The sequence below is a fragment of the Canis lupus genome, chromosome 36, assembly GCF_048164855.1.
Source record: "Canis lupus baileyi chromosome 36, mCanLup2.hap1, whole genome shotgun sequence".
NCBI lineage: Eukaryota > Metazoa > Chordata > Mammalia > Carnivora > Canidae > Canis > Canis lupus.
The window spans coordinates 12,154,569-12,168,400 of record NC_132873.1 but is presented as its reverse complement, the minus strand read 5'-3'; the positions used below and the strand labels follow the sequence as shown (position 1 = coordinate 12,168,400).

Here is a 13,832-nt window from a genome sequence, read left to right as displayed (position 1 = left end):
CCACATTAAAATGAGGTCTTTTTATGCTGCTCTAACTAAACCTTATAATAGATGAAGCTTTCTCAAAGATGAATCCTAAAAGATTGATCAACTGATTGATCTCTCTCTCTCTCTAACATCTGTCTCTACCTCTCTTCCGATCTCTCCTTAAAACATGAATAAAAACATACATACGCTTAAGTCTCTAGATAATTTTTGTCAGTATCATTTTTTGACACAGAATCTGAGACAAAGAATAAAGAAAATTATGACAAATCACTATTAGGATAAACGAGCTATGGATTCCAATAATTTTTATTTAAGAAACAGTGGGAACAGGTGTGGTTTTTCAACTGGTATCTTTTGGGTGATGAAGCTTTAATGGGAGGAAAAATAACCTACATGAATCAAGAAAATGGTCCTTGAGTGTTAATATTGTTCTTTTTCTTTGGCTTTTGTGTGATGAGCCATTTATAATTTTTTAAAAAGCTACCTGGGAGGACAAATGTAATAATGTCTCGAACCCCTAGGCAGAAAAGCACCGTATAATTATAATTACATCTTTAAAATATTATTACCACAGCTCTGTCCTAAAATTTTTGTTACTTACAGGGAAATCTTTTTGTAGGTGAATCCCCCTAGCTATACTGACTGCTTCTTCCCCTTCTGTCTAGAAATGTTTTAAATGAGCTGAATATGGTCTCTCAGTGAAGCAGAGTGTCTCCCTTTGGAAAGCAGCTGGATTAGGGGCACTTGACCTTTCTGAATTGCGTATGCACGAATCGACAATAAAGATCTGAAAGGAAAGGGAAGTGAACTGACTGGAAATTCTCTCTTAAAGTCTTAGATACCTTTGTTCACTGAATTTGTTCTAATGAACATGGCTAAATTTCTAGGATCTAAAATGAAGATAGTTTCTTGTTGAAATAGATATATTTAAAAATAAGATCCAGATAATTGTGTTTTTTTGGGGGGGAGTAAAGGGTGCTTGTTTCTTAAATAATTTATTCAACATTTCAATAAATATTAACTGAATGTACTCTATACTAATTACTAGTGACACGATGGCAAGCAAAGCCTGGAAGTTACAGTCTAATAGCAAGACAGACTGATCAGATGTAATATTACAATCATTTCAAGTGCCATGAAGTACAATGTTGTGAGAGTCTACAGCAGGCGTCCTGACCTCATTAGAGGGAAGGTGGTGTCTAGAGAAGGTTATCCTGAAGAATATACATATGAGTAGGTCAATATTATCTCATTGTTTTTTAGCAAAAGGCACTTTGTCATCTAATTATGTTTTTCTTTACTCTCAAGGTACCTTCTATGATAGGTTACAAGACAAGGACAAGAGAAGCCAGTTTATACTGGGACTTCCCAAACCCCTCTCTAGCCTGCTGAAGAATTAAAAAATGTTATGGTTGGGTATTACAAAGTATTAACATAATTGGCTCAATGATGAGCAATTAAACTTTAACTCCCAAAGAATGTCACTGGGATTCTTTAACTCTCAAAGAATGAGTGCTGCCTTAGTCTCCCTGTTGTCCTGTCGTGAGTCCTAGAAACCAGCTTGGATATTATTTTCATCTACTGATTGAAAATGAGGATGTCAATAAAACAGTGTTTTCTAAACAATTCTGTGGAACTCTGCCCACATAAAAATAAAGCAGAAGTGATCTCAGCATTCTTATTAGCAGTTTTAGAATGTAGCCAAAGGCTGTGTTCATGGAGACAGAGGTCTTTCAATGCGTACAAATGACTCTGGAGTTGCCTATGCTTCACTTATCCTTGCGGGGAAAGTTTTCCACTGCCATGGGACTGGACTATATCCGTTCCACAAATAGTGTTCATTTCTGTTTCTTTCATTCAAAGTATCTTTCATGAGCTCTCTTTTCCATTTTTAAAACACAGGGCGCACGAAGGATGCTATATAAAGTCAGATTCATTTTTAAAATCTCTGATGGCATCTTTCATCCTGTAACTGCTATTCTGGGGTTTTGTAGCCACAACACGAAGAATAGCAATCAACAGCAGAGTGCAAGATGAGATGAGAATCTCTGCCTGAACACCAGACACTGCAGCTTCAGTGGAACACATGCTTTGCCTTATCACTGTCCATTTGCAGAAATTGCAAATAACCTTTTAGTGACAGTGTGTCATCAGTAACTTAAGTTTGCTTCTTTTTCACTCTAAGGTTTAATCTGAACCTCCAAAAGGTCAATATTTTTTGTTTGAAATAGACTACTTCTCCATGAACTTCAAATGACAGCCCCGTTAAAGTCTTTGTGGAGGAAAATTTCTAAACGGTGATACCAATTCTGTTGTTTGGCACTGTTATACCTTCATACTGAACTTATAAACAAATTCCATATTTTACAACTAAAAACTGATAATGAATTAGATATAAGGGGCCATTATTAATACCTTTCCATCAGAGGTTCTTAAAACACTGACAACTTATTTATTTATTTATTTATTTAGGCATAGATACTGAGATCTAAAACTACCCGAATATTAAACTGCTTGTCAATTCTATTATACTTTCCCCAGTGAGGAAACTGGGATGAAGCGATTTGAACAAGTTTGCAAAACAATGCAGCAGCAGGTCAGAATATAATTCTGCATTCTTCATTTCAACAGGTTGGCAAGCATAATCGTCTCTTTCACCTCCTCGAATTAAAGAAGGCTCTCTCTTCCGCTGTTAAAAATGCTGTAGTCACACCCCACTTTGATGGTGTTCCTAAGGTCAAAAATAATCCCATTAACGTGGGTTAGGGATATTAAAATAATCCTTTTGATCTCCACTTTTTCGTGTGTGTTATCCAGTGTAAATCTTTCCTCAACTCATTCACCCATTAACTAATTCAATGAATATTTATTAAGAGATATCATATACCAAACACTGCACTTGGTCCTAGTCAGCTTTACAGATCTCTAATTAAAGATCCTTACAGGGGTGCTTGGGTGTCTCAGTTGGTTAAGCGTCTGCCTTTGGCTCAGGTCACCATCCTGGCAAGTCCCTCATCTGGCTCCCTGCTCGGCAGGGAATGTGCTTCTCCCTCTGCCCCTCTCCCATTCATGCCAGTTCTCCCTCTCTCACATAAACAAACAAACAAATAAATAAATAAATTCTTACAAATTTAAATCATATTTGTTTTTAGTTTTGAATTGTACTTATTTAAAAAAAAAGGAAAAACAGAATTTCAAATCAGTTCTTTTTGTCTCAAGAATTGAGGGATTTCAGGATTTCCTTTTCTGCTTTGCCTTCTTTGTCCATGAAATATCTCTTTTGTTTCCTGAAACTTTCTATTCCATAGCTGAGGGCTATGATTAGACACTAGAAATGAACTATGAGCTTTTTGTGCATTTGCTCTGGATGAAATGGTATCATGACTTATAGCACCAGAGTGGATAGGAAAAGGGAATAAGAAAGCAATAGTCTGGAAATGCTAGTGAATTCTTCTTGACTTCTAAAACTTAACAAAATAATTCATCCTATTCTCAAGTCCCCCTAACCCCTTAACCTGGTTAAGAAATTAATAATAAAACCTATGATATTAAGACTCTGCTCAACTTTGCCTTTTTAGGAGATTAGGACATTTTTTATGTCAAATGATGAAGTTCATTGTTGACCCTTTGTCAATATTCCTCACACAGAGTTAACCATTTCCGTTCTGTACTTTTGTGCTTGCTAATGAGTTTGTTACTGTGTGCATAGTCCTATTGCTGCATTTATAACTGATTCATAAACATTTGCTTTGAAATGTGTGTTTATGTGTATTTCTTTGCTAGACTCAAGCTTCTTGAGAACTATGATTTTGTTTTATTCATATTATATTTCCCAGCCCTAATGCAATGTCTATCACATAATAATAATCAAATAAATGCAAATTGAATAAAATGAGTTAAATTCATTTCTCTTTAATATTTTCTTTAGAGGTAAGAATATTGCCAATATAAACAGTATACTTACCAGGTAACTTGTAGCTGTTATATCAATTCATGCTACTATAGATGCTTTAGAAAATAAGGCTGCTTATATGGTACTTTCTATGCTAGTACTACTCATACTACCTATGACCAGTTTCCCCTTCCTCCAATAGATCTCTGGGAAGAATTGGATAATGTCTAATTTACTTTGCTGATAGATAGCTCGAATGCTAGAAGGAAGACTGTTTCTCTGGATTGATGGGGAATATTACAGAGCTTTTGCACTACTGACACAAAGATTAAAATCTTCAAAGATGGAGCCAGTTAAGTCTCATTTTCTGGTTCATAGTTACCACAGATCTGAGCTCAGTTTGGATTGGAGGAAGGGTAGCAAGTAGGAGAACTCAGAATAATATTTTAATAGCTTATGAATCAGCCTTGTCTCTTTCAGCCACTGTTGATTACTGTGACTAGTTCTCTGAGTTTTTGCATTATTCTCCTATGACTAAGCCCCAGTTTTCTTTCCCATATCCCCAGCAATGCACTTCCAGTCTATATTTGTGTCCTCAGTTCACTGCTTTGGTTTCCTAAAATCTGTCTCAGCTCCTTTGGTTCCCAGATATATATTTTTTCTTTTTTCTTAAGATTATTTATTTATTTATTTATTTATTTATTTATTTATAAGAGAGAGAGAGATAGTAGGAACGAACAGAAGGGGGAGGCAGAGGCAGAAGCAGACTTCCCCACTGAGCAGGGAACCCGACCCCAGAATCCCTAGATCATGACCTGAGTCAAAGGCAGACACTTAACTGACTGAGTCCCCCAGGCACCCCACCCCAAGTCTTTTTTATATTCTTACAAGATCAGGTGTCTTTATAGGAATTTCATTTCTCTGATACCAGTTTTCCTGCTTGGATCTAAAAGTCATAATCTTGTGTTCTGCTCCATTAACACTGTTTATGCCATTATCTACTGTTCATCTCAAATATGGATGACCTTCCACCTTGACTATATCATTTCCTTTCTCTATAGCTTGACATCCCCATGCCCTTCAAATACCTGTTACTTCTGATGTGTTCCTTCAGCTGTCTGCTCTCTGGATCCCATTCATTCCAGGAAAAGCTAGTTCTGCTACTTACTGACCACAATTAGCATGACCTGGTCCTGAAGTTATTTGTAAAAGGCAGAAGGGCAAGGTCTTGGATGCCTACGTCCTCACCAGAGTGGCTTTGCAAGCAACCTGCAATGTATAAATACTGCAGCTCAGAACTTTGGATAGGAAGAGCTCAAAGACTTCTTTGACTTCTCTTTTCCTGGCTGGTGTTATGTGAATAATGAGAAATCAGAATCCCCTGGAACAGAAATGCTTGATTCAGGGTTCAGTATTGATTAGCTACTTCTATGGTCTTGGAGAAAAAAATTCATCTTTCCAATCTTCTTCAGAAACCATTTAGAATTTAGCTGTCTCCACCTATGATTCCATGTACTCTGACAAATCATTTGTTTTCCTCTTTGGTGTGTGTGTCTGTTAAGAAATCATAATTGTTAACACACGCCTCTGCTTGGTTACCATTTGACCAAGTGTGTTTTACTTCATCTCTTTTTTTTCATCAAAATCTTTAATTATTATTTCTGCTCATCTCTCGGATTCTTTCTTATTTGTTTTTCATTGTTCTCAGAATGAACACAGTTTCCAGCAGTGGGTTTAACAGAATCACAGAGAATAGGGAGAAAATTAACCATTTTATTTCAAGTGTTATTTACCCAGTTGCTTACTGGAAATCATATATGTTTTATTTGTCTTGAAATCCATACAGAGAACATATTAAAGTAGTGAATCATACCTCCCACTGGCATTAATGTCCTTCTCTGCAAGCCTGTGAAGCCATTTTGAACATATGAATAAATTCAGATGTTGTGATACAATAGCTTGGGGAATTGGGCATCCTTTTTCATTTCGTTCTGTAAATAACAAGAAAAAGATACAATGATTTTATCATTAAAAAGCACCCTCTGGTTCAAATCCCTTAAAAGAATAGTTCATTTTCCTAAGTTACAAAATGTCTGATTGATTTCTTCTACAGAGCATTGGTTTCTCATTGAAATTTAACATTTCAGTAAGGATCCACTTTTTGAAATACGCAATCAAGGAAGATGGGGCATAGAATATATTGATTTAAGTAAAGTCTGGGAAACATCAAGCAAAGTGAAATCTCTCGGGTATTTAACTTTTTAATTAAAATATAACATAAATTACCACTGAAAATGGACTAGCTCATAGAAACACACTCATCTCAGGTCCAGAGTCAAACTGTGAGTCTTTTTTTTTTCCCATGGAGATGAAAATGAATTATTCTATGTGTCAAACTGAGATATTGTGTCTTTTAATAAGAGGGGAAAAAAGATAATTATTTGAATAGTGTTTTATAAAAGCAGATATATTCAATCACAGGACTATCTGTTTTGGATAAATATTGGGTTAAAATTTCTTTTATTTAATAAAACTATGTTTGGAATTATATGATAGCTCTTTAAAAAAGCATTTTTATTTGTCAAAATGAAAAGTTTGCAAACCTACAATTTATATGTGAATCCAAAAGTTCTAGGAACTATGGTTTCAGAGAAACATAGGAAAAGTGAGGACACCATCATAGATTCATATTGAAATGTTAGAAGCTAAGCTTACAGTTATTTACTGTGTTCTTATTTCTCACAAGCAAAACTCCAGCAAAATAAAAGTATTCCTAGCAAAACGTTTAAATTGAAAGCATCCTTGCAGATTGCTTTGCATTTGAATGGTTTTATTCCCTTTATACTCTGAAAAAGCATTACATTAAATATTAATGCAACATTTTGCTCCTGTTATTGTTCACTTTCACTTCTGCTAAGCATTAACTTCTCAGCTTATACAAGTAAAGATGTAGATGAGAAATGGTATTTAGTGATATAATGTAGCCAATCTCAAGTTATCATATTAGCTCCCACATGCTATTTATTGTGTAATGCTAGCAACTCAAAAGACTGACACTATTCACATGAAGTTATCACCAGTACGCTTCTTTGCTTACCATAGCATGCTTCTTTTCTATTACTCCTTTCAAAGACACAATTGCTGGAATGGATGTAATTGTAATACAAAATAGAGAACACTGGTGTAGAAACACTTTTTGCTTCTTTTTCTGATGAAGACAGAAAGTATAATAGAAATAGGTTTTCTAATCAAGATTTCCCTTTCCTACAGAACAGGACATTAGTTATGGAAGCTATTTCAATAATAAAAGCCTTAAGTGCAAAGCTTCCCATAATAATAATATAACAAAAATAATTATGACAACTAGGAATTTTAGAGCTTTAAAATTTCACTGGTTGACCAGTTCCACATGCAATATTTCATTTGACCTTCATATTGGCTAAAGAATCAACAATAAAATTCACCAATCTTGGGTAGCTGAGTAGCTCCATTCAGGTCTTGCCTCATGTAATGTCAGGTCATTTGGCTTTGTATCTGCCCTTCATTTGCAATATTATCCTCAACTTTTTAAAACCTTTTTAAGAATCAGTTTCTACATTTGTTGTGCAGATCTATCATAGAATTGACCTATGGATGCAAAATGATGATATAACACCATTTCCCAGCCCGTTATCTAGTAGTAAGCTTTCAACTAATGGACACTGGATATTACACAACAATTTTTCCCCCAAAATCCTCTATTTGGGAGCATATTTTTCAGCCAGGAGTGAGGTAGTGCAGGATCTACCATTCTCTCCTTCAATAACAAATACCTATTGACTCAGTGCCTACTTTGTGACAACTAGTGATCTAGTTACTATTAAGCCAAAAAAGACATAAAATACAGAATCTACATTCAAGGAATTTTAATTTCAGTGAGTAACAAATTCACACAAACTGGCAATTTTAGCTGATGAGGTAAATGATTGGAGTTATTCACTGACTACTGTATGAACACAAAGGACAGAGCTTCAATTCATGTTGAAAATTAAGGAAAGCTCACTGGAGAGCATGGTACCTAGGCTGAGTCCCGGAGAAGGAATATAATTTTTCCAGGGACATAAAGGTGAGGAGACATAATTTATTATGCATCAATTCTAAGGCACAGTCTCAAAGAAGAAAAGTAAACATAAGGCACCAAACCTGGTGAGCATGGTAATATAATTTTTTTATTATTTTTTGGGTGGAAACAGGTGTAGCTAATACTACAGTTAGGAAAAATATTTCCCTTTCTCAGTATGGATTTAGACTTTACCATCTCTATGAATTATTGGTTTGGGGAACTGTGTGTGAAAGCATCATTAATTGAATAATTATGGCCCAGAAGCCTAGGAAAAATGAAGAGAAACTTTTTTTTTTACATCAAACTTGGGAAACCTCAGACAGTATGGGGTCTTGAAGTACTCAAACCTGTTCAAGAATGCATATTTAAAATATTTAAAGACCCCAACCTCCCTCCTGCTCTTCACATTTTCTCATATACAAACAAACACAGTTCTGTGTATTTCCTTTTAGACTAAGGTGGTTGGTCCTTAGAACATTTATTGTTCTATATTGTTATAGTTAAAGATTGAATTGCTTAGGGTAAATCCATTATGGACTTTGTGTTGCCTCTTCCTGGTCCTCAATCATTAAAGGTCTAGTTTCCCCAGGTACTGGGAGTTCTGTCAGCAGACAGTCCTATCAGGGATTTTCTTGAGTTCAGAGAGCAACTTTGCTCATGTTTATGTCTCTACCCTGGGAGGCCCATCCTCAATAACTAATGCCCAAGTATAAGTTATTATAGAGAAGTTTGTCCTGACCCTACTTGACACCACGCTGAAAGGACATTCTGGCTCCATAGCCTCCTGTGGGGTTGGCCAGTCTTCAGGTCTGCTTCACAGATTCACTCCTCCTTCTGCCCACTCCTCCTTCCTCCCCTTTCATCTATGGAAGCTGATTTCTAAAAGGCATCTCTTCACAAGTATCCTATGTGCAAAATTCTACCTCAGAGTCTGATTTCCAGGGAACTGACCTACAACAATCCTTTATTAAGACTAAGCCATATAATGAGAAAGAACTCCTGAGGAAGGGCAAAAGCTTTGTAACAAAGACTTTTTTTTTTTTTTTTTTTTTTGCCTCTCTTCAATTCCAAAGAATTTATTGGCCTTAATACAGAAGAACAAGGCTGGGGGATAATGTAACTTTAGCCTTTGTTCCATTCTCTGGGACTATTGTCACAGTTGTGTTTAGCTTACACTCGGGTATGTTTTTCCCTATGTTGTTTTTGCCTTCGGTAACTCCACACCTTGATAAATTGCACTTTGCCAAAATAGCCGTAGAAGGTGATTTGAGAGGAAGTAAGAAATTAAAATGGTAGAAGAGTGACCTTTTCAATATCACTTTTATGCTGAACACTAACAGAGCAGAAACAAGTCACACCAAAGGGGGACAAAAGTTCTTGAGTTCCAAAAAGAAATTAGGAGCTGGCTAGAGTAGAGCTGAGAGTGAGGGGGAAGGAGCAAAGCACATGACCATGAGAAACAGCAGCCAAGTGGCTGAATCAAGGGTGAAGGAGTGCCGATCTGTATTGTCCCTAATACACATATGTACGTACAGGGGAAGAGAGACTCAGGTGTTATCATTCCATCCACTATATTAAAGACCCTGCATTAGGGGTTAATATAGCCACAAATTAAACATACGTGGCCCTTAAAATTTACAAGCATTTTGGTTTTATTCCTATGTAAAATGGTGATCAATATTTTGTATTCCATGGAACACAAAAGCATGCAGAGTGCTCCAGATTGTACTTGCTGCAACACATTCACAAAAATACTCACATAAACTTGTGTGTACTATAAAATAAGAGCTTGGAAAAATAATTTATTGTTAATGTCATTCATTAAAATATGTATTATTATATTTGTATATATATTACTATAATGTGTCTATTAAAATATATTTTAATTAAAATATATATCTTATTTTTGAATGCTATTTAAAATTAAAAAGCAATATGTACTATTGTAAGGAAACAGAATATATGAGGAAAATTAAACAAAAAACAGGACTATTATCATACAATCGTTTTCACAATGCTGATCATCTATGGTTTAAAATTAAGATAAAATATTATGAATTTTTATGTGATATGTTTTGAATCAGCCTCTGGACCATATAATTCACATTTAATCATTAGTGGCTCATAGACTTTTGGTTATCTATCTATCATCTATCTATTTTTGTGTAATTATATATTTATATTGTGCTTTGTTTCTGGGTATAGACAAAATTATATATAGAACACATAGTATATATTATGTTGTATATTATTATACATTAATTAATTAGATATCGCCATGGATTATATATTGCATATTAATTATGTATTAATTACTGAAGGTAGTTAATTAGTATTACATTTGTACTTCGTGACAGCCCCTGATTTACTGATTCGACTTACAATTTTCCAGCTTTACTATGGGGCAAAAACCATATACATTCTGTGGAAACTGTGTTTCAAATTTTTGAATTTTGATCTTTTTCCAGGCTTGTGATATGTGGTATGATACTCTCTCATATGCTGGGCAGCAGTAGCCAGCTGCAGCTCCCTGTCAGCCAGTGTTTATGAGGGTAAACAACCAATAAATATACTTATAATCAATCTGTACCCATATAACCAGTCTGGTTTTCACCTTCAGTACAGTATTCAATAAATTACATGAGATATTCAGCACTTTATTATAAAATAGGCTTTGTTTTAGATGATTTTGCCCAATAGTAGGCTAATGTAAATGTTCTGTGCATCTTGAAGGCAAATGAGGCTAAGTATGATTTCAGTTGAGATGTAAACCCATCATAAGTTGAGGAAGATCTGTATTATACAGTTCATTAATTCTTAACTTGTGGCTATAAATAATAAAAGAGGATACGGTCTTTCTAGCAAAGATTTTGAGAGTCACAATAATAGTTTAGAATTAACAGTGTTTCAAAGTATTCAAGTTTGAGGACGATGCTATTCCATGTACATCTAGACCTTGCCCATGACCTTCTAGCTGGTCATTCTTTCTTGCTAGAATTTATGAACTGTGTTATAAGACTTGACTCAACTGGCCCATTGTTATGGTCTGTGCTTTACCAAACACTTGCATATTTTTCTCTGTCAATGTCCCTTAACTTTGCTACCCTTCGTGGTATGACTTGGATTATGTATCCTCTGGAACTCTCTTAAATCCAATAGCTTTAAGACTATCCACTGGAAAAAAGATAGTCTCTTCAATAAATGGTGTTGGGAAAAATAGACAGCCATGTGCAGAAGAATGAAACTAGACCATTCTCTTACACCAGACACAAAGATAAACTCAAAATGGATGAAAGATCTAAAGGTGAGACAAGAATCCATCAAAATCCTAGAGGAGAACACAGGCAACATCCTTCTTGAACTTGGCCACAGCAATTTCTTGCAAGATACATCTATGAAGGTAAGGGAAACAAAAGCAAAAGTGAATTATTGGGACCTAATCAAGATGAAAAGCTTCTGCACAGCAAAAGAAACAGTCAATAAAACTAAAAGACAACCTACAGAGTGGGAGAAGATATTTGCAAATGACCTATCAGATAAAGGGCTAGTTTCCAAGATCTATAAAGAACTTATTAAACTCAACAACCAAAGAAACACACAATCCAATCATGAAATGGGCAAAAGACATGAAGAGAAATCTCACAGAGGAAGACATAGATATGGCCAACAAGCACATGAGAAAATGCTCTGCATCACTTGCCATCAGGGAGATACAAATCAAAACCACAATGAGATCCCACCTCACACCAGTGAGAATGGGGAAAATTAACAAGACAGGAAACAACAAATGCTGGAGAGGATGCGGAGAAAAGGGAACCCTCTTGCACTGTTGGTGGGAATGTGAACTGGTGCAGCCACTCTGGAAAACTGTGTGGAGGTTCCTCAAAGAGTTAAAAACAGAACTGCCCTACAACTCAGCAATTACACTGCTGGGGATTTACCCCAAAGATACAGATGCAGTGAAACGCCAGGGCACCTGCACCCCGATGTTTATAGCAGCAATGTCCACAATAGCCAAACTGTGGAAGGAGCCTCTGTGTCCCTCAAAAGATGAATGGATAAAGAAGATGTGGTCTATGTATACAGTGGAATATTCCTCAGCCATTAGAAACGATGAATACCCATCATTTGCTTCGAAGTGGATGGAACTGGAGGGTATTATGCTAAGTGAAGTAAGTCAGTGGGAGAAGGACAAACATTATATGGTCTCATTCATTTGGGGAATATAAAAAATAGTGAAAGGGCATAAAGGGGAAAGGAGAGAAAATGAGTGAAAATATCAGTGAGAAAAAAAAAATATCAGTGAGGGTGACAAAACCTGAGAGACACCTAAATATGGGACATGAACAAAGGGTAGTGGAAAGGGAGGTGGGCGGGGGGTTGGGGTGACTGGGTGACAGGCACTAAGGGGGGCACTTGGTGGGATGAGAACTGGGTGTTATGCTATATGTTGGCAAATTGAACACCAATAAAAAAAATAATAAAGAAAAAAATCCAATAGTTCAGGAAGTGTGTGTCTTCTATACAAAACAGATTACAAAAGGATGTCACTGAAAACTAAGGAGACCTTTATTCAGATACACACATATGACCCAAACAGGAGCAAATCACATTAGAACTCCCGCCTCTATTTCTGTAAATGAGAATTTTGCCACTTCTGTCAAAAATAGACAAGTACAGCAATACATTTTTTTTTGATGTTACTTTTTCTTCACACATTGCTGCCATTTATGACAAGAGATCAACATCTTAAGGGAAAAGCAAAATATTATATATCTTGATTAAGCTACATAAAATCTTGTGTACTTTGAGGAAGGGAGATTTATGAGACTTTATTTGATTATTAAACAAATATGGCTGATCATCTAAGTGCCAGCCACTCTTCTCACGTTAGGCATAGAGCAATGGAGTTGTTTATTTTTTTTAAAAAATCTCCCGTATTGATTTTCATTTTGCTCCTACTCTATACTCGGTGGGAAAATTCAGTTCATTTTTCTGTTTAAATGGCTCTATGACTTATTTGTTAATCAGGAAAAAAATCTACTGGTCCCTACACCATTTATCAGCAATATGTCTACCTGACTCTGACAATGAAACCTTGATACCGTTTTTTGCTTTTAAAAACAGCATGACTGTATTAATTTATTTAAAAAAGCATTGTTCAGGAAAGTTGCTTCTTTTTCATATTGTCACAAATTAGAATTCCCCTAAGCCTTATGCTTCTTGATGATGAACAATATTTTGTGTAAGAAACTATCTTATATTGGAGTACCTGAGTGGTCAATTGGTTAAGCCTCTGCTTTTGCTCAAGCATGATCCCAGGGTCCTGGAATTGAGCCTGCCTCTCCCTCTCCCTCTCTCTCCCCTTGCTTGTGCACTCTCTCTCTAATAAATAAAATATTTTTTTTAAAAAAGAAACTACCTTATTAATTTTCCTATTACCTCTCTTTTTCTGCCTAGTTCATTCTATTCCAATTGAATAAAAGAAGAATCTTATGAAGATGTGATGTGAAATATGATCATCTTTCAAATTAAATAATTTGACTAATACTGGAATGAGACAAGACAATACTATCTTTCCAAAGCTAATAAAATATTTATAGAAATCAAAGACAAAATTTAATAGTTTTAAAACTCTGTATTCTAATTGGATTTAGGTTTGATGCAGCACGTCACTTCATATGATTGGTTAAATAGAGTAATCAAAAGGAAAACTATTACTCTTATACTACTATTTCACATTTTAATGAGAAAGTTAATGCTTTAAAATAAATGAGTGTCATATGTTCTTCGACATCACATTGATGAAGTGCTTTTAAAAACTTGCTATCAAGTAATGTAAGCTGAAGC

The 13,832-nt window shown here is 35.5% G+C and overlaps 2 long non-coding RNA genes across 4 annotated transcripts in view; one reads left to right on the top strand and one right to left on the bottom strand.

Moving 5' to 3' along the window:
* LOC140625526 (uncharacterized) overlaps positions 1–13,562 on the top strand; it is a 39,738-nt gene extending 26,176 nt beyond the window's left edge. For 2 of the 3 annotated variants that reach the window (XR_012024857.1, XR_012024859.1), the window contains exon 4: positions 654–1,359. This is a non-coding gene — a long non-coding RNA (uncharacterized lncRNA). Of the gene's footprint in view, positions 1–653; positions 1,360–13,442 lie in introns of those variants that run through there. The other variant, XR_012024858.1, reaches the window with a different exon arrangement.
* LOC140625527 (uncharacterized) lies at positions 2,474–5,865 on the bottom strand. Its single transcript, XR_012024860.1, has 3 exons — positions 5,754–5,865; positions 4,969–5,149; positions 2,474–2,719 (listed from the first exon to the last, which is right to left on the bottom strand). It is a non-coding gene; the product is annotated as an uncharacterized lncRNA (long non-coding RNA).
* Positions 13,563–13,832: the final 270 nt, after the last annotated feature.